The 21,492-nt window shown below is 33.8% G+C and overlaps 2 long non-coding RNA genes across 4 annotated transcripts; one reads left to right on the forward strand and one right to left on the reverse strand.

Moving 5' to 3' along the window:
* The first annotated feature begins 604 nt into the window (after positions 1 to 604).
* On the forward strand, positions 605 to 20,739 carry LOC110012000 (uncharacterized). Its single transcript, XR_002287129.2, has 2 exons — positions 605 to 837; positions 20,234 to 20,739. It is a non-coding gene; the product is annotated as an uncharacterized LOC110012000 (long non-coding RNA).
* Positions 10,110 to 20,361, reverse strand: LOC105162283 (uncharacterized). 3 transcript variants are annotated; one of them, XR_016065560.1, is made up of 4 exons: positions 20,220 to 20,361; positions 18,400 to 19,087; positions 13,719 to 18,198; positions 13,036 to 13,642 (listed from the first exon to the last, which is right to left on the reverse strand). It is a non-coding gene; the product is annotated as an uncharacterized LOC105162283 (long non-coding RNA). The 3 variants fall into 3 exon arrangements; XR_016065559.1 differs by lacking the exons at positions 13,036 to 13,642; positions 13,719 to 18,198 and adding an exon at positions 10,110 to 10,532; XR_016065558.1 differs by lacking the exons at positions 13,036 to 13,642; positions 13,719 to 18,198 and having other exon boundaries at positions 18,268 to 19,087.
* Positions 20,740 to 21,492: the final 753 nt, after the last annotated feature.

Genomic DNA, 21,492 nt, shown 5'->3' on the forward strand with positions numbered 1-21,492 from the left:
TACAAAAAATTGAATTTCCTCACAAAAAAATACATTTTAGTAAAGAAAGTAAGAAGTTTATTACGCAAAAAGAAACACAAAGTAAAACATGTCTTGCATATAATTTATGGTGATAAATGATCTATTTTTTTCTGTAACAATATTTTGAGTTGTTACGATAAGCATAATTGGTAACAAAACTTTTCGTCAGAACGGATCTAGAAATTTTAGAAAAATTAAATTAATTTGACGGTAAATGTTTGTTCAAATTTTGTATTTTCGATACTCATCTTTTTTATATTTTATCTATTTAAATAAATGAAATTAATTTGAAAATAAAATATAAAAATAAATATAATAGTATAAGTATTGATTGATAAAAAAATTTACATTAATAAAAGATCAAAACACATAGAATTAAAGATATAAGTAATTTTGTAAAAGAATTATAATAAATCTAATAATTAAAAAACTGAATTTATTTTTATTAAATTTAATGAAAAATTTGACTCCAATTTTTCCCTCTTCGCCCTCTTTTTTAATTTGATATTTTAAAAAATAATTTATATTTTAAATCACTTCTCTTGTATTTCTCTTTCTCTGCTTGCCTGCCGCGGCCCCCCCCCCCCCTCCCCCTTCTCTTCTTTCTCTCTCTCTCTCCCTCCTCCCTTCTCTCTCCTCTCGTTTTCCCTTCCTTTTCTCCCTCTCCTTCCACTACTCCTCTGATCTCTCTCGTTGCCCTGCCTCATCAAGCAACGCAGCTTGCCCCCTCCTCAAAATACAGTCCGGGCGTTTGTCTTTTGGCCCGACTCACCTGGATCTGATGACCTGTGGCGCTACGGAGTTTGCTTATTTAAGGTATGTTTGTTTTTTTCGAAACAAAACTTTGGTCGTTTGTTAGTTAATCATAGTTTTGGATTTAAATGATCTTTTTATGCAAATTGGTAGTTTCTGGAGCATATTTGTTAATGGTGACTTAATTGCAAAGATAACCCATGGGAATAATATGGAATCAAGTTTGGTTGAAGAGGAGTGTTGAGTTTTGTTGATTTCATCAGAGGGTTTTTTTTTTATATTGGATTAATGGTATTTTCTTAGTGGGAATGGACATTTTATCCTAGGTCTAGCCCTTTCTATAATTCTAACTTGGAGATTGCCTAAAGTACTTTGACAAACTGGTCAAATCCTAAGGTACTTCATCAACTTCATCTTGATTTTATCTAGCAGCTCTTGCGATGCTTAATTTCTTTACCGGGTATAATTCTGGTCCATTTTGTTCTTGTTAGCGTGTGCACAAGTGTGATATTGGGTAGAAGTGAGGACTTAACTGAAGAAGAATCAAGTTTTGAATTGATATTGAACTTATCTTTGCATAATTTTCTCAAATATCAAACAATAGTGGCCTTATTTGTTGCAATTAAATTTGCTTGCCCTTCCCTAATCAATAGACAACTCTGGAAACGTCTACAAAATTTAATCCATTAGCAGTATTAAGAATTAGAAATGTCTGATTTTAATTAATAAATTTCTATGAGGATAATTCATTTAAATTAGATCATGCATTCCCCATAACATAATTAACTATTTTGACATAATTAATTATGTTATGTTGCTACTGAGTATTGAACTAAACAAACAATTACACGGATTTGTAAAATTCAATTAGCTAAGCAAACTTTTTTGATAATGAACACTTGGATACATTATTCATAAATCAGATGTTTGTAATAAGGGTACATAGGACAACATGAATATTTATTTAACAAGCGTAAAAAACGTAGGTTAGATCTCACAATAATTTACGAATCAAACAATAACCATAACCTTAATCAGAAAATTATGAAATTAGCTGGACATGTTAATAGAAGTACACACTAAAAAGTGGAATTCCATTAACTCTAGACCATAAGTTAAAATTAAATAGAGAATATGAAAATAAAATTGTGTATTCAATTCCAAGCTATCCTGACAATTGAGAGAACCCTCCTATTTATAATAAAAGCTTCCTACGAATCTAGACATAGGGGGGTTAAGTACATGATTGGTTCTTAAGATGTCAACAAATCATCCAATTACATCAATTCACATATTTAAAGGGATCTTTTCCAAAAGTCAGCAAATCATTCATTTTTCTCTTGTGAAAATTGCATCTTTCCTTTTCTTCATTAGTGTTGACTAAAGCACAAGCACGTTTAGTCAGTCTTGCAATACTGTATTGAAATCTTTCTTCCCTTTTTGGTGCCTTAAACTTCCATTTTTAGCTTGATTTTATCATCTACATATCAAACTTTTTTAGCTGAAAATGTAATAAATCTACATGATTAGAAATATTTTAGCTCAAAAAGAAAGATGAAATCACTACAAAATCATGATAATTTGCGTAGTTATCAAATACCCCCATATTTAGCTCTTTGCTTGTCCTCAAGCAAAATCATGATCAATTATACATACAAAACTCCCTCAAAATTTGAACATACTTAAGGCAAGCTGTAATCACATGCAAAATAAATGACTTATTTCATGAAAAAGAGAACTCAACATGTATTCAAATAAGTTTTCACATAATGACTATTATCAAAGCCGATCATACAAAATTAGTGGACTATTTCTCTCCGGTCTCCATTCTCTTAAGTGTATATGGCTCAAGTGTTTCTCTAAATACTTACTATGACAATACTTCACCATATGCTTTCTTATACACCACATCTCTACCACTTTGAAATATGCACATACATGGATCAAAAGGTCTTTGATTTTAGTTGTAATGGGGCTTTTGGTTTGGGGGTAGGATATTAAGGATAATGAGGTTAAGTTCCAAGAAACTAATTAGAGGACCAAAGAATTGAGTGAACAATAAATCAAAGCTATCAAAAGTTCCTCGTTTATCCATTTCATTCCTCAAAATTTTTGTCAATTCCTTGAACTATACCTTTCTATTTCTTTTGAAGAGATAATTCACTTTTCTTCTTCTCTTTTTCTTTTTTTTTAATTTTTTTGTGGCAAGAAAATTGCTTTTTTTTTTCTTTTTTTTTGCCACTTGATTTTTTTTCTTATTTTTTTCTTTCTTTTTGTGATAGGCATAGAACAAGGAAACGATATTAGCTCCCACATAGTGTAAAATCATAATTTTGGAACCCCCACACTCATTTTGAGATATACCTTTTAAATACAAAGATCACAATGGTCAATTATCCATTTTTAGAACTTATTCTTTTGAATGTTAACGAATTTTCCTTGATGCTCTAATAATCTTTGGAAGGGTCAAAATCGAGGGGTTAAACAAACAACGGAATATGTTCGTGTATGATGGATTGTATCAATAAAACAGGTCAAAAAGGCTCAAATGAGTTCTCTAAAGTTAAAATATAGTGTGATGGTCAATGAAGGCCGAAAGTGGTTTCTAATGCCTTTGTCATCTCCAAATAAATGCACATTTGTGTGGCTCGATGTGGTTCAAGTTAAGTTCTAGGAAGAAGTATTTGTCTGAAGAAAGAATGAATATTTCATGAATATGTTAGGTTTAAAATCTCACGCGGTGTGTTTTAGTCCACTAATTCTATATCAAAGATTTTGACTCAAGTCATTGTGGTAAAAATAAGTCTTTCAACTGTGAATTATTCTTAAACATGAAACATGCATTCTTTTGAACCTAATGTCATCAAGCCAAGAGTGGTTCAAAATTGGAAGGGGTTCATCATGCCAAAAATTTTCCACAAATAAAAAATTTGCCAAAAAGTTCCTCATTTCAACTCAACTTGGAAAAGAAAAGAAAAATTTTCACTAAGTTCGTCCCTTAAAAACTTTCATCAATCATATCAAAATTTTCATCAAATACAAAAATCCTTCCAAGAACATTCAACAACCAACCATACCCCCACACTCAAAATCCACATTGCCCTCAATGTGGATGATGACATTCGACTCAAGGAGTGGAAGGGGCATCTTTGGTAGATGAGTGTCCTATATTGACAAACTAAAAAAAACTATTCTTTTGAATGACAAGGCCCATTCATATCAAACTGGCTATGTTCAATGGTTCTAACTCACAAGCTATGTGGAGGTTAAGATTAGTAGGATGAAAAACACCAAGCTTAATTGCAAACAAAGTGATGTAGGATAAAAGAATTAAAGCACGATTTTGGTTCATGAATGATTGAAATTTTGTTGCTAACCAAAATTCAAGATTAATTGTTATTCCGTGCAACATACACCACAGAAAGTACAATTCAGCCTTTGAGCAAATTCTAGATGTGTCTCTATGACCAGAAAAGTTGGAAGCAAGAAAGCGATTAGCATATTTGAGCACAAGATTTTTCAAATAATGGTTTTTGGATCTACTAGGATGATATGCAAGTGGATCAATAGATAATTTTCGCCATTCTTTAACAGGGTTAAAGTCCTTATGATAATCACATAGAGAGTTTTTGTACTTGTGAGTGTGTGCAAGTTTAGCAGTCGTGAAACCTAATGCAACATTAAACTAAGTCAGAGACATGAAAAAGTTTTGTCCCATCAAATGAAATTGAATTACCCCCGGTGTGTCTAACGTGAGTGCTAGTGGAGTAGTAAATTCGTAAGTGGTATAAAATTCTCGTGTGAGTTCAATGTATGCGTGCTCAGTACAATCGAAGAAACAACGCTAACTAATATTTTCGATCAGCAAACCACTACTCTCAATAGCATGCAAAGTTCGTAAAGTGTGGAATGCCCGTAATGGAGCATCGTATTTGGGGCTACTTGTCTTAGAACCCCCAGTAACGTCATCTGTATCATCAAGCATCTGTAAGGCATCAAACGTATTGTAAATGACCAACGCCTTACCCTTGTCCTCTCGTCTCTTGTCATCTCGGTGGGTGGGAGACACATGCATGTCCGACATTGGTGCGATATTCTCTTCTTTCGTCGGTATGGAAGATCTCCGAAGTGGTTGAGATTGTACATCCTTTGACGTTTTTGCTCCTCTCTCCTCAATTCTAAGTACCAGCGTCCCTCCTATTTGGGTACATAGACAGACACTAGTGGTTTAGTGGTTTGCCCGGTTTAGACAACGAACAATCTTTGATAGAGTGGCCCAAGCTCATGCAACCCGTACACTTCGGGGTGATCCATTTATATTCAACATCGACTTTACATGGTGTTTCCCCGTCATCCTCATTTGGGGTCATAATGTTAATATGTTTCGGTAGCTTTGAGGTGATATAAGCATGATGCATACACGAGCAAAATCCAGTCTCGTGCATACTCTCGTTATGGCATTTGGGTATAATGGTTTTCTGATTCCACTCGCCACTGTACTCAATCCCTCCATAGTCTAGAGCTCTATCGGGAGGTGCCTCAGTTTAATCCAAACGAGAACTTGTGTGTGTTTCAACTTCCTCATTGCCATCCCTGGCTCCCATTTCTGAAGAACGATCGACTGCCCCTGATAGAGCCACGGTCCGCCCTTGATTAGTTCTTCCATGTCAATGATGGATTTGAATTGGAAGAACTCGTTTGCGGTAGCAGTAACCTCACGCAAAGCCGACCAAATCGAAACTGCATATTTCTTCAAGTGGTGGAAATATGGTCTTTTCCCAAGAAAATATCCCACCGCGGTAGCTTTCCATCGGTTAGATCCATTACGGATAGTCTCCAACGTTGGTCTCATAATCACTTCGTCATTTTGTAATGTAGGAGCAACATACGAGAGGGTTTTTTGGGACGAGTGATTAAATGCATATGCTATTTTGTCATCAATGATCGGTTTCGGACATGCATGCAACGGGATATTCCCAATGTACAACCCCGTTTGAACAGGAACGCCCTGAATAGGCTGTTTTTTTCCCACAAAACTGCTGACATCAGCAGTTGTGTCATTGCTGATGTCAGCCCTAGCTTTACCTGTGTCATCACTGACGTTACCCCTAGCTTGGCCTGTGTCATCGATGACATCAGCGATGAATGTCAACGATGACACAAGCAAAGCTAGGGTGGCTGACATCAGCGATGACACAGGCAAAGCTAGGGCTAACATCAGCGATGACACAGGCAAAGCTAGGGCTAACATCAGCAATGACACAGCTGCTGATGTTAGTAGTTTTGTGGGAAAAAAACAGCCTATTCAGGGCGTTCCTGTTCAAACGGGATTGTACGTTGGGAATATCCCATTGCATGCATGTCCGGAACCAATCATTGATGACAAAATAGCGCATGTATTTAATCACTCGTCCTGAAAAATCCTCTCGTATGTTGCTCCTACATTACAAAATGGCAAAGTGATTGTGTGACCAACGTTGGAGACTATCTGTAATGGATCTAAGCGATGGAAAGCTACCGAGGTGGGATATTTTCTTGGGAAATGACCATATTTCCACCAATTGAAGGAATATGCAGTTTCAATTTGGCCGGCTAAGGTTATTGCTACCACAAACGGGTTTTTCTTCCAATTCAAATCTGTCATTGACATGGAAGAAGTAATCGAGGGCGGGCCGTGGCTCCATCAGGGGCAGCTGATCGTTCTTCAGAAATGGGAGCCAAGAATGACAATGAGAAAGTTGAAACACACACAAGTCCCCGTTTGGATTAAGTTGAGGCACGTCCTGGTGGAGCTTTGGACTACGGAGGGATTGAGTACAGTGGCGAGTGGAATTGAAAAATCGTTGTACCCGGATGCCATAACAAGAGTATGCATGAGACTGAATTTTGCTCGTGTATGCGCCATGCTTGATATCACCTCGAAACATATTATCATTATGACCCGGATGAGGATGGCAGGAAAACACCATGCAAAGTCGATGTTAAATATGAATAGATCCCTCCAAAGTGTACGGGTTGCACGAGCCTGGGCCACTATCAAAGATTGTTCCTTGTCTAAACCGGTCAAACCCACTAAACCATTGGTGTCTGTCTATGTACCCAAATCAGGAGGGACGCTGGTACCTAGGATTGAGGAGAGAGGAGCAGAAACGTCAAAGGATGTATAATCTAAACCACCTCGGAGATCTTCCATACCGGCGACAGAAGAGAATATCGCACTAATGTCGGACATGTATGTGTCTCCCACCCATCGAGATGACAAGAGACGAGAAAATAGGGGTAAGGCGTTGGTCATTTACAATACGTTTGATGCTTGATGATACAGATGACGTTACTGGGGGTCCTAAGACAAGCAACCCCAAATGCGGTGCTCCATTTTGAATATGGCAGTCTGGAATGCCTGTGGCCTGAACAAGACGGACCATCAGCTGTCAATCAAAGATATTGTTGCTAAGTTCAGTCTACACTTTATTGGTCTCTTTGAAACACGTGTACGTTTAACCAACTCTTGTGGTATTCAGTTTTTTTTGCTACCTAACTGAAAATGGTATATAAATTTTGTGTTGATTGGTAATTGCATCTGGATTGCCTGGGTTGCTAATTTTATTGAGGTGGGACCCCAGTTTATTCATTATCATATTGCTACTCGAGCAAAACATGAAGTTGTTGCTATAACCGCTGTGTATGGTGCCACTGAAATAGCAGACATGAGGGAATTATGGGGCTCTCTAGAAACCCTGGCTTTGCAGCGTGTTGATATACCGTGGCTGGTTGGATGTGACTTCAACGTAGTTAGGGACATGAGTTGGAACCGTTAGGCATGGCCAGTTTGATACGAATGGGCCTTGTCACTTGAAACGGTAGTTTTTTTTCAGTTTGTCAATGCAATACACTCATTTACCGGAGATGTCCCTTCCACTTCAAGACCATCTCACAACAATGACTCAGAATAGGACTAAAACACCGAAGAAGAAGAGAGCGAAAAAGATGAGAGCGATGAGGAAGAAGATGAGAACAATAAAGAAGCAGAGCAATGTGAGGAGGCCAATACGAAAAAAAATGAATAATCTCTTCAAAAGAAATAGAAAGGCATAATTCAAAGAATTGACAAATTTTGAGGGATGAAATGGGTAAACGAGGAACTTTTGAGAGCTTTGGTTTATTGTTCACTCAATCCTTTGATGCTCTAATTAGTTTCTTGGAACTTAACCTTAATATCCTACCCCCAAACCAAAAGCCCCATTACAATCAAAATTAAAAACCTTTTGATCCATATATGTGCATATTTCAAAGTGGTAGAGATGTGATGTACAAGCAAGCCTATGGTGAAGTATTGTCATAATAAGTATCTAGAGAAATACTTGAGTCATATCCACTTGAGAGAATGGAAAGTGGAGAGAAATAATCCACTAGTTATTTGGATACATGTTGGCATTGATAATAGTCATTATGCGAAAACTTGTTTGGATACATGTTGAATTATCTTTTTCATGAAATAAGTTATTTACTTTGCACGTGATTACAACTTGCCTTTAGTATGTTCAAATTTGGAGGGAGTTTTAAATGCATAATTGGTCTTGATTTTGCTTGAGGACAAGCAAAGAGCTAAGTGTGGGGGTATTTGATAACTACGCAAATTATCATGATCTTATAGTGATTTTACCTTTCTTTTTTAGCTAAAATATTTATAATCATGTGGATTTATTGCATTTTTAGCTAAAAAGATTTGATATTGGATAAAGATGGCAAAATCAAGCTAAAGGCACCAAAAAGGGAAGAAAAGATTTCAAGACAGTATTGCAAGACTGATTAAACATGCCCACGCTGTGTGCTTTAATCAATACTAATGAAGGAAAGGAAAGATGCGATTTTCACAAGAGAAAAAATGAATGATTTGCTGAAATTTTGGAAAGGATCCTTTTAAATATGTGAATTAATGTAATTGGATAATTTGTTGATATTTTAAAAAGGGAAAATTGCATAATACCCTCATGTGTTATGCTAAAATTGTACAAAATTTACCTGTGTTAAATAAATAGCCATAAAAGACCTTGTGAATTTTGAAACCCTGCAAAAAAGACCCCTTACGTCCAAAATTGACGGAAGGTGTTGTACACGTGGTGGAAATGAGAGTAGGGTTTTTTTTTTTTTTTTATCCTATTTCAGCTTTTTTTGTTAGTGCAATTGTCCAAAATACCCTTCTTCTTCATTATATATACAACTTAACATATATTATAAATTAAACTAAGTTATTATTTAATTTAATATATTTTCATATTTATTTATAAAATATACTAAATCAATATAACAATCCTACGATTATATCAAATTTTTTAACTTTAATAAAATGTTACATTATTAATCAAATTAAACTATTATTTAATTTAAATGTATTTTAATATTTGTTTTTAGAATATACTAAATAAATATAAAAATACCTAAAATATATATCAATTTTTTTTAACTTATATAAAATATTATACTAAAACTATTAATATATATTTAAATTAAGCATTTACTGTTTTTTTTATTATTTTAAAATTTTATTAAATTAATTCTTTACTAATTTATTAATTAATTTAAATATATTTTAATATCATGTTGAAGGCGTTGTTAGGGGCAGTTTGGAGTATTGTATTAGGATATAATTTTATGAAAAAAGTTGCCCATTATTCATTATCTTGTAAAATTATCCTATCCCTGCATTCCTGCCTTACTGATGATGGTTGATGATTCTGGTGGTGAATGGTATCAGAGCCATGGTAGTAGTAATTAATATGTTATGGATGAACACATGACTTTATTCATGAATTACATGAACATACTTTATAAGAATTCTAATATTAAAAATATTAAAAATGAGGAATATGACATACCTCAGAATATTGATCTATTAAATAGATGGACAATTCCAAATGTTTAACCAAGATTAATATATCAATTAGGAACTTTTGAAAAATTAGGATTCAAACAAGTAGTAAAAACTACTGAAGAATCTATCTCATTAGATAATGATGAAATGATAATAAAATTATTATCTGAAAAATATATTAGTCATTATAGACAAACACATAAATTCCTTTATATAGGGCTTGTACAAATTGCATTTAAACCTTTAACTTTGGAAGGTTTACCAGAAAGCTTTATTGCTGCCTTAAGAGATGGTAGGAATTTCAATTGGATTCAATCCCTCATGGGTATCATACAATCTAGTCTGGCACATGGACTAGTTTATTTTAATGTATATCCAAATTTACAATTATCTTTATCTGATATTAATATATTAGATGCTTTGACATTAAATGTTAAAACTCATGGTTATGATTATATGCCTGGAACAGAAGTAATATGTATCTGTTATAGAATATATTATAAGCCTTTATTTACATTAAATCCACAATGTGAAAAGATTGACAAATCAAAAAATGAAACTATATTAATTGAAACCAACTTCAGTAATTCAAATATTACTACAAGAAGACCCATTAAATGGGAAGAAATAACTTTTTCAGAAAACTGGATAATTGAACAAGTTGTACCTAAAAGGTCACAAATATATGATCATAATAATATTATAGATATTCTTCAAAATAATGAAGGAACTGTAAATATTAAATTTGAAACAAATATGAAATCATTACTATTTCAGAAATATAACTCGATGAGATCTTACATATTATCTATAGATTATAGGGTAGAATCTCCTATGCCTTCTAGAGCCTCTACTTCTCAAATAAGAGATTCAGAAATATTCACCCCTGTTACAGAAAAATTATACATTAATAGACAAAATATTGTAAGAGAAGCTAATAATCAAACTCAGGATAATAATGAGTTAGAACCGACTATGTCAGAAATGGAGTTTAATATTTAATGAATTATAGTTCTATTATAGATTTTAGTCCTGGCTCTCCAACCAGAAAAATTATTTCAGAAGAATTTAAAAACGTAGGTTATAGCCGATTCAGAGAATGGTTTTTCCAAAGCTTTGATAAACAAGAAATGTTATATTTTCAAGATGAATTTTATAAGATTTGCAAAGAAAAAAATGCTTTAATTCCTTTTGTGTCATGGTTTATTGATACGTATGTCAAAAATTATATTTTTGTTATAGAAAGAAATTATAAACTAGAATTAGGAAAAGTTTATCAAGGTCTTTACCTTCTACAACAGGGTTTTCATATTGAAAAGAATGCAAAAATTCATAATTTTTCGGCCTTTTCTAAATTAATAGAAACAGACACTCTTACAGTAACTTTTCTAAATATTATTCGTATAATGATTTTTATCCCAACAAGAGCTGTAAATGATTTTGTATAATGATTATCAATCAAAAGAGATATTTTTATATACCATTTTTGGGATATAACCATTTCTATAGTAGATAAAAAGTTTTCAGAGAAAATACTATGCTCATCTATTTTTAGTTTATTATCATTTTGAGATATATTTTCTAATCTAAAAATATTTTCTAAGTCAGAAATTCTAGATTCCTGAATAATATTTTTATCTTTTAATATTTTAATTTTTTCTTTTAAATTGTTTATTTCTTTATATAAATTTTGAAGAAATATATTATCTTCTTTATGTTGATATTTACTTCTAAGTTAGTTCATTACCTCATTCATATTATATGATCTTTTCAGATTTATAATTTTTTCATTTAAGTCTTCTTCTGGATTATAAGAAGTGGATGTACTAGATTCAGTATTAATTTCATCAATAATTTGCATCCTTAATTTCGGATCTTTAATTGCTTTTAATAATTCAAAAGCATGATTTGAAGTAAGAACATTAATTTTCATTTATGAGAATTGGGAAAGTATTTTATACAATTAAGATTTTTCAATATCATTCTTATTATTAATATTATTTAATTTTTTAGGACAGGCTAATCCTAAGCTAGAAGGTTCGCATTCTGAACTTGATTCTGAAATATTTTCATTACCTAATACATTTAATATTTCTTTTTCTTCTGATTCAGAAGTACTTATTGATTATGTTTCTGTATTTTCAGATTCTGACTCTTGTAAAGTTTGTATTATTATATTCTTTATATCATCTGATATTTCAAGATTATTAATTTTCATTTCAATCCAACAGTATTTTGCAGTATGACCAAATTTTTTACAAATCTTGCAATATCTATTTTTATTTTTCGAATATTTCGGCTTTCTTTGAGATTTTTCTTCTTTTCTTTTATTCTTTTTTTCTATATGTTTCTGAGAATATTTTCTGTGTTTTGATTTGTAGGGCTTATTAATTTTATGATCCTTACTAGTAGTAGGGTTTTCTAAACCAAATTGTTGACAAAATTGTCCTAATTGTTTCCTTTCATCAAGGTTCTGCCTTTTAATTGGTTGATTAAGCTTTATTTCATTACACAAAGCTAACCCTTCTTGAATACAAGTATCTATTAGAGCTCCACAAGTATAATTTTCATATGAAATGTTAATCTGGTCTTTTCTTAGTTTTTTCCAAATCCTTTCTGCAAATAGACTAGGCAGACCATCAATAACTTTTGATTTTCAGTGTTACATTCCGATAATTCCATTATTCTACTTAAGAAAGTATCTTTATACCATCTAAAGTTTGAAAGTGTTTTACACCTTACATTTTGTAATAAAGTTCTAAGCATTTATTGTTTTTATATTATTTTAAAATTTTATTAAATTAAATACTTTACTAACTTATTAATTAATTTAAATATTAGTTTATAAAATATACTTAATAAATACAAAAATACTTAAAAATTATATCAATTTTTTTTAACATATATAAAATATTATATTTAAATTAAACATTTTATATACTCATGGCCAGGATCTCATTCATAAGAAACAATAGGACTATTTTAAATATCAGGCTCGCCAACCTCGGGAATGATTCTATCTTGCTATATACACAGTTTTCTCATATTGTTAAAATAACTTTGTATCATGCTATATATGGTGAAATGCAACTTTGTAATGCAAATCTTGTAAAATTTTTATAGACATTTTAATTTTTTATTTATAATTTGGTCCCTCACACACAAATTTGTAATTGCAAATGATTAAATGGGAACTAAAATGAACTTACTTAATAATTAAACAACGTTTTTAATAATCAATTTTATATTTATGTGATCAAAGTATTAAATAATCATACTTTGTATTTAATAATAATTATAAAACGATGAATAATGGAAAACGTTAAAATCATGTTATATTTTATATTAAATTTAATATATACACTATATACATAACTTAGTTTTGTAGATTGAGTCTAGATTAAATTTAAATATATACACTATATACATAATGTATATATATTAAATTTAAATTAAATCTAAATTGCTCTTCTGAAAATTAAAATAAAATTACATTAAATAAAATAGAAATTTTATAGACATCTCAATTTACATATGCAATATTCTTACGCTTTCCGTATGTAATACACAACTCTAATAATGCCCTCCAATGCCACAACGTGGACATCTTCTGTTTCTTCGAAGAGGATTATCATCTATTTGGTCACTGGGTGTGTTCATATTGGTGTTTTCGAATGGAATTGGTGATGCAGCATATTGTCTTCGAATTTGCGGGTTAACATTATGTGTAAACATATTATCTAATGATGGCATATATGGAGCATATGGAGTGTAAGCAGTCGATAAACATGTTTCTGGGTAAAAGCTTGACGGACCAGCCTCTTTGAATACGTTGCCACAAGCTGTGTCAACCGGTCTAACTTGAACACTTGGATACCTTGAACTGAAAAATTTCATAATTTCACGTCTGATCGTACGTGCTTAAGTATCTCTTAATGACTATTGATCATCTCCGAAATTTTCACAGTCAATCACTAGCTGCTCCATTCTATTATACTGGTAAACAAAATCCAATTAGCAGCATAATCGACTAGCTAAAATAAATGAACATTAAAAAATATAAGGTGCTTACCACACATTCCCAATCACGGCTGTTAGTTGGTCGATAGCCCGGCGTGTTCGTAGACAATGTGTTATATGAAATCTGGACCCAAGTAATTTGATGATACCAGTTCATATAGTCAGGACGGTATCAAGACCACCTTCAATAACGGGTCCTTCCACCACCAGTGATTGCACATCGTTCCATTTCGCAACATAGTTCGCGTGAAACATTGCCCAATCCATGTCATGACGTCCCCGCCTATCTATTGTGTGTAAACGACGTTCACTGATTAATGGGTTTGGGGGGATGTCTTGCACATAGCCAAATTGGCGGAGAACCCTCTCCGGGTGATTCATCTCCACCAGCGAATAATTGATCAATATGCAGCGTATATTCCACGGTGTGCGCATTGCTAAAAAGGCAATGTCCGAAGCTCAAGTGCATTATCATCATACGAATTTCAAATAAACTACAATACCATATAACGCTAATCAATATACTTGGAACAAATGCATCAGAAATACACTAAACGTAAAAAATAAATCGCAACGATATACCTCATTTAATTGCATACCATCCAACACGTTCCTTATTATACATAGAGCATTGTGCGCAGTATGAGTACAGGATATATGATATGACCACCTAAAATCAAAATTATGAAAAGTAAGTGAAATCAAAATTCTGTATAACTATATAAATAAATAAAAATGTTCATACCGTGTAGCATATGGAGGGCTAGGCAGAATGTTGTTAGGGTCCATTATGGTCGGCACCAGAGTTGAAGCTTCACTCGAGGGAATGGGTGCAAGTGTTATGATGCGAGACCATGCCTATATTTGTAATAATTGCATGGCACCGCCAATATTATTTTTCCCGCGTGATGCTGTACATAGCTCCCGGTATAGATAAGCCAACACTGTTGAACCCCAATTTGAAGTATATTCCTAGTGTATAGTTTTTCATACGCCGTAGATATAATAATGATACGGTGTTCCCCGTAGCATCAGGGCAGAACACCCCACCAAGAATGCACATGGCACATATACGTGCCTATTGTAACACAGCCTCAAACGGGCTATCATCATCACATGTATTTTCTAATAAATATTCATATAACACTATCAGTTTTATTCTTGACCATCTAAAAGCATCTTCATTTGGCATAAACCCAACTATTGATGACAATAACACCGTTGGATACTATACCTTGTATCTACCCCGGTAATAAGATTATCTTCCACCGGGAGTGCCCAGATGATGGCGATATCCTGCAGTGTTACAGTTGCTTTGCCTACCGAAAAATGAAAAGTATGCGTCTCGGGGCGCCATCTCTCTACTAAAGCAGTAATTAAGTGGGTGTCAATTTCAACATACCCACACTGCAAAACGCCAAAAAACCCCATATTCTGGAGTACTTGCAAAACACGAATATGACGTGGTGCAAGTTGTAGGACATAAAAAAAGGTTATATCACCGTGTCGTACTGATAAAGTTGTATTCGGATTTTTGGACACATCTTCTGATCGATGATTTAATTACCCGTACAAAACACTGATATCAATAGGGCCAAAATTAGTCATACCCACTTTAACTTTTTTTAAAGAGAAATGTGTAAAAATTGTGCAAGAACAAGAACAAGAACAATAAAATTGACCGGGAAATGTTGAAAAATAAGGAAGACAAAGAATAAGAACAATGAAATTTGCTGAGGAAATGTTGCTGAAGTGAAGTCAAGAACAAGGATTGCACCTCACACTTAAATAGTGTGAGCTGCAATTGTCATGGGCCACACTATTAAAGTGTGGTCAAATCAAAGCTGAGCCACCACACTTGGTAAGCGCGGTGGCTCAGCCTGCAGCCTGCAAAATTGCAGGCTGCAGTTTGACTATTTTTTCTTTTTGGAATTCAGTGAAGAACCGCTATCTTTGTTTTTGTTTTTTTTTTAATATAATATTCCTGCCACTGCGGTCATTTACCACGGTGGCACATAAATTTTTTTTTTTTTAAAAAACTCTGTCACTGCGGTTAACCACCACGGTGACATAGAGATTTTTTTTTTTTTTTTAAAATTATAGCACCGCGGTGAGCCATTTACTTTTCTAAACACCTCCATTTCACCCTACTTTTCTAATTTTTTTTCCTGCATTTTTTAAATAAATTCCCTGTGACAATTGCATCTCACACTATTTAAATGTGAGCTGCAATCCTTGTTTTTCACTTCACTTCAACATTTCCTCAGCAAATTTCATTGTTCTTGTTCTTTCTCTTTCTTGTTTTTCAACATTTTCCGCCCAATTTTATTGTTCTTGTTCTTGTTCTTGCACAATTTTTACACCTTTCTCTTTAAAAAAAATTAGGGTATGTCTAATTTTGGCCCTATTGATACCAGTATTTTGTACGGGCAATTAAATCATCGATCAGAAGATGTGTCCAAAAATTCGGATACAACTTTATCAATACGACGCGGTGACATAGTTTTTTTTCGTGTCTTACAACTAGCACCACGTCATATTCGTATTTTGCAAGTATTCCAGAATATGGGGTTTCTTGGTGTTTTGCAGTGTGGGCATGTTAAAATTAATACCTACTTAATTATTGCTTTAGTAGAGAGATGGCACCCCGAGATGCATACTTTTCATTTTGCGGCGGGCAAAGCAACTGTAACACTACAGGATATCGCCATCATCTAGGCACTCCCGGTGAAAGATAATCTTATTATCGGGGTAGATACAAGGTATAGTACACAACGGTGGCAAAATTATTGTCATCAATAGTTGGATTTTATGCCAAATGAAAATGCTTTTAGATGGTCAAAAATAAAACTGACAGTGTTATATGAATATTTATTAGAAAATACATGTGATGATGATAGCCCGTTTGAGGCTGTGTTACAGGAGGCACGTATATGTGCCATGTGCATTATTGGTGGTGTGTTGTGCCTTAATGCTACGGGGAACACCGTGTCATTGTTATATTTACGGCATATGGAAAATATACACAAAGAATATACCTCAAATTGGGGTTCAACAGTGTTGTCTTATCTATACCGAGAGCTGTGTACAGCATCACAATGAGGGAAAAATAATATTGGCGGTGCCATGCAATTATTACAAATATGGGCATGATCTCGCATCATAACACTTGCACCCATTCCCTCGAGCGAAGCTTCAACTCTGGTTTCGACCATAATGGACCCTGACAACATTCTACCTAGCCCTCCATATGCTGCACGGTATGAACATTTTTATTTATTTATATAGATTTCACTTACTTTTCATAATTTTAATTTTAGGTGGTCGTATCATATATCCCGTACTCATACTGCGCACAATGCTCTACGTATAATAAGGAACGTGTTGGATGGTATGCAATTAAATGAGGTATATCGTTGCGATTTATTTTTTACGTTTAGTGTATTTCTGATGCATTTGTTCCAAGTATATTGATTAGCGTTATATGGTATTGTAGTTTATTTGGAATCCGTATGATGATAATGCACTCGAGCTTCGGACATTGCCTTTTTAGCAATACGCACACCGTGGAATATACGCTGCCTATTGATCAATTATTCGCTGGTGGAAATGCATTACCCGGAGAGGGTTCTCCGCCAATTTGGCTATGTGCAAGACATCCCCCCAAACCCATTAATCAGTGAACGTCGTTTACACACAATAGATAGGCGGGGACGTCATGACATGGATTGGGCAACGTTTCACACGAACTATATTGCGAAATGGAACGATGTGCAATCACTGGTGGTGGAATGACCCGTTATTGAAGGTGGTCTTGATACCGTCCTGACTATATGAACTGGTATCATCAAATTATTCGGGTCCAGATTTCACATAACACATTGTCTACGAACACGTCGGGCTATCGACCAACTAACACCCGTGATTAGGAATATGTGGTAAGCACCTTATATTTTTTTATGTTCATTTATTTTAGCCAGTCGATTATGCTGCTAATTTGATTTTGTTTACCAGTATAATAGAATGGAGCAGCTAGTGATTGACTGTGAAAATTTCGAAGATGATCAACAGTCATCAAGAGATACTCGAGCGCGAGCACGTACGATCGGACGTGAAATTATGAACTTTTTCTATTCACGGTATCCAAGTGTTCGAGTTAGACTGGTTCACACAACTCGTGGCAACGCATTCACAGAGGCTGGTCCGTCGAGCGTACATACCGAGGCTGGTCCGTCGAGCGTACATACCGAGGCTGGTCCGTCGAGCGTACATACCGAGGCTGGTCCGTCGAGCGTACATAGAGGCTGGTCCGTGGAGCTTTAACTCGAAAACAGGTCCATCGACTACTTACACTCCATATGCTCCACACATGCCATCATTTGATGATACGTTTACACATAATGTTAACCCGCAAATTCGAAGACAATATGTTGCATCACCAATTCTATTCGAAAACACCGATGTGAATACACCCAGTGACCAAAGAGATGATAATCCTCCTCGAAAAAACAGAAGACGTCCACGTTCTGGCACTGGAGGGCATTATTAGAGTTGTGTATTATATACGGAAAGCATAAAAATATTGCATATGTAAATTGAGATGTCTATAAAATTTCTATTTTATTTAATGTGATTTTATTTTAATTTTCACAAGAGCAATTTAGATTTAGTTTCAAATCAAAATGCTCTTGTGCATTCTCACCAAGAACATCCATCCTAACAAGTATACTTACATCACCATCATCGTCATTATTCTGGTCAATCTGGTCTTGTACTTCGACCTCATCTGATTTTGAGTCAACTTGCTCAGTGTTCAACAAGCTATCCGCTTCAAACTCGATATCTTCATCATTGTATTCAGATGAACTCGCGTAATCCGATTAACCTGAATATGCATTTGTCCCTGCATATGATGATGGGCCTGCATACGACGATGGGCCTACATACAATGATGAACCTGCATAATCTTTATTACGACCAAACTGCCCCATTTATTGAGTTACTACTGGTAAGCTCGGCAAATCTTGGGTTATCATAGACATATACGTTCCCCAATCACCAACAGTTGAGTCATCTAGTACAGCATTTTGCAGAACTTTCTCCGCTTCGACAAAAATATCAATCGACACATATCCATTCACCGGATTTAAAAAAAAATTTCATATCACGATCCTTCTTAATTGCCAACATCTCATTCCTTTGACCAAAATTAAATGTTATGTATTTAAAGAATATATCCAATTTAAAACTATTCCTATCCATACCAATTTATTCATACAAAATTAACTCTTAACTCAGCAAATGTAGTACTACGAAAAATTTGCATAAATCCGAGTGGAGGGCGATTATAACTTACAGAACCATTCGAATTGATTTGTTGACCTCCAAAATATATAACAATATCAACAGTGTTTTGCTCCGCTATATTTTCAAAACAAAATAAAATACACATCAATATAAATTTTTTTCATAATATAATAAGATTTAAAAAAGAAACAAATAACAAAAAAATTTAATAAATAACTTACTATACGCCTTTTCAATTGTAAATCTTCAAATAAAAAGTGAAGAAATTTTAGAAGAATTACGAGGTATGGTGGTGTATGAATTTTTCGAAGGCTGATTTTGAGAGTCCAAGGGATAAGAAACTGAATGCTAATTTTTTGAAGCTGCTTCTCCTGATTTTTCAGTGTATATGAATGTGAGAATAGCGTCTGATTTATATAGCTAAAAGAACCGCGTTAAGCAATCGCGGTGCCGCAGAAGATAATGCAGAACAATTGATTGTCACCGCGCTAAGATAACGCGGTGTCGGACACTGGAAAAGAAAAATTGATTGTCACTGCGCTAAGATAGCGCGATGTCAGAGGCCGAAAATTCGAACGGCAAAAATGTGCCACCGCGGTAACTGACTGCGGTGGCTGATTAAAAAAAAAATTAAATATCAGTGCCACCACGGTTGCTTACAGCGGTGGCTATTAAAAAAAAATTAAAAATATCAATGCCACCGCGGTTCATCATCGCGGTGGCTATTAAAAATTTTTTTTCTTTCAAAATATCATTGCCACCGCGGTTAACCACGGTGACATAGAGAAATTCTTTTTTTTTTTTATAAAAATTATGGCATCACGGTGAGTAACCGCGGTGCCACTTACTTGTCTAAGCCCCTCAATTTCACCCTACTTTTCTAAAAAAAATTTTCCCTGCATTTTTTAAATGAATTCCCTGCTATTTCTGTGCTCACAGAAAACCCACATAATCAAAGCAATACATCCCAAAACATGGAAAATCCCTAATGGGGGCAATTTGGCATAACAAATGAAACGACATTGACCTACAAGTGAACTATTAATATTGAACCAACCCTTTGACAAATTCCGAAACCCATTACTCATAAAACACCCTAAAGAACAACAGGACAACAATTAAAAGGATAAAAACAAATCGAAACCCTAATCATTGCAGTGATCAAAACAGAGCATACATGATTGGCACGGTTTGTTCTTCGATAGATATAAAAAATCAAAGTAAAAGCAGCATAAAGAAAACTAACCGCCTTCCTGGTAGCCTGAAGCAGGTAAATCAATCAATCTGTGGTGGAAAGAGATTTAGTGCGAGAGAGTAGTACGTGGTCGCTAAAGAAAAGGGAAGTTGTGCTATCTACTGGAGAGGGGAAGAGTAATAAGCACAAATATCGAAGCTGTACTGTCCAATGGGGAGGCGGAGGGAGCAGGTACGGCGGCCCTGGAGGGAGCAGGGGCGGCGGCTGGCGGTAAAAGAGAAGAAGTGAGAAAGAGAAAGGAGTGGAGGCGGTAATGGGGAGAGGAAAAGGGCGAAAAATAAGAGACAAAACGAATGGCTGGAAAAATTTATTTCAATTTTATCTCAAAATCAGTTAAATATATTTTATTAATTATTAGAATACTTAATTGTTTATAATTGAATAATAAATTAGTGTTATTATAATAAATAAATTAGTGTTATTATTATATAATTGAACGACATATTGAAAATTATATATATTTTTTATACTTTTGCAAGAAATAAATATGAATATTGAAGGTTACTAGTCATTTATTATTGTTATAATCAATTATCATGACACTGCATTATTAATCAAACCATTTGATTTTAAATTTGATCATTAGATATGATTCATTTTGATCTCATCTCACGTTTCTTTTAGTCTTTTTTAACATTTAGACTTTTCTTTTAGTATTAGATGTTGCCGATGCATATATATATTGTATTTGAAAAAAATATGTTACATTTTGGGATGAACACGAATGATATTTTTGAGGACATTGTAAATTCGTCCCATAATAGTTGAAAAATATTTTATTAATTATTTTAAACAATTAAAAAACAATCAAAAATTTATGTTTAGGACCCATAATTGTTTCGTTGTTCATGATTGAATAATAAATTGTTATTATGATACAATTGAATAGCATATACAAAATAATACTATTTTTCATACGTTTACAAAAAAGGAATACAAAAATTGTTGCATTATTCAATAGAACCATATAATTTTAAATCTGATCATTAAATATGATTATCTTGACCTATATTATTCTTTTTTAAATTTAAGATAAATTTAGCTGATGTAGATATATCATACTAAAAAATTTTGTTACTTTTTTGGGACGAATACAAACGGCATTTTTCGAATGGACATTGTGAATCCGTTCAAATTTTGTTCCAAAAGCAGTCAGAAAATATTTTAGGATAAATTGCATAACACTCCCTGTATTTTAGAAAAATAGCGCAAAAATTCTTATGTTATGTTTATAGGCAAAAAATCCACTGTGTTATTTAAAAGG

The sequence above is a fragment of the Sesamum indicum genome, linkage group LG5, assembly GCF_026168435.1.
Source record: "Sesamum indicum cultivar Baizhima isolate 11 linkage group LG5, ASM2616843v1, whole genome shotgun sequence".
NCBI lineage: Eukaryota > Viridiplantae > Streptophyta > Magnoliopsida > Lamiales > Pedaliaceae > Sesamum > Sesamum indicum.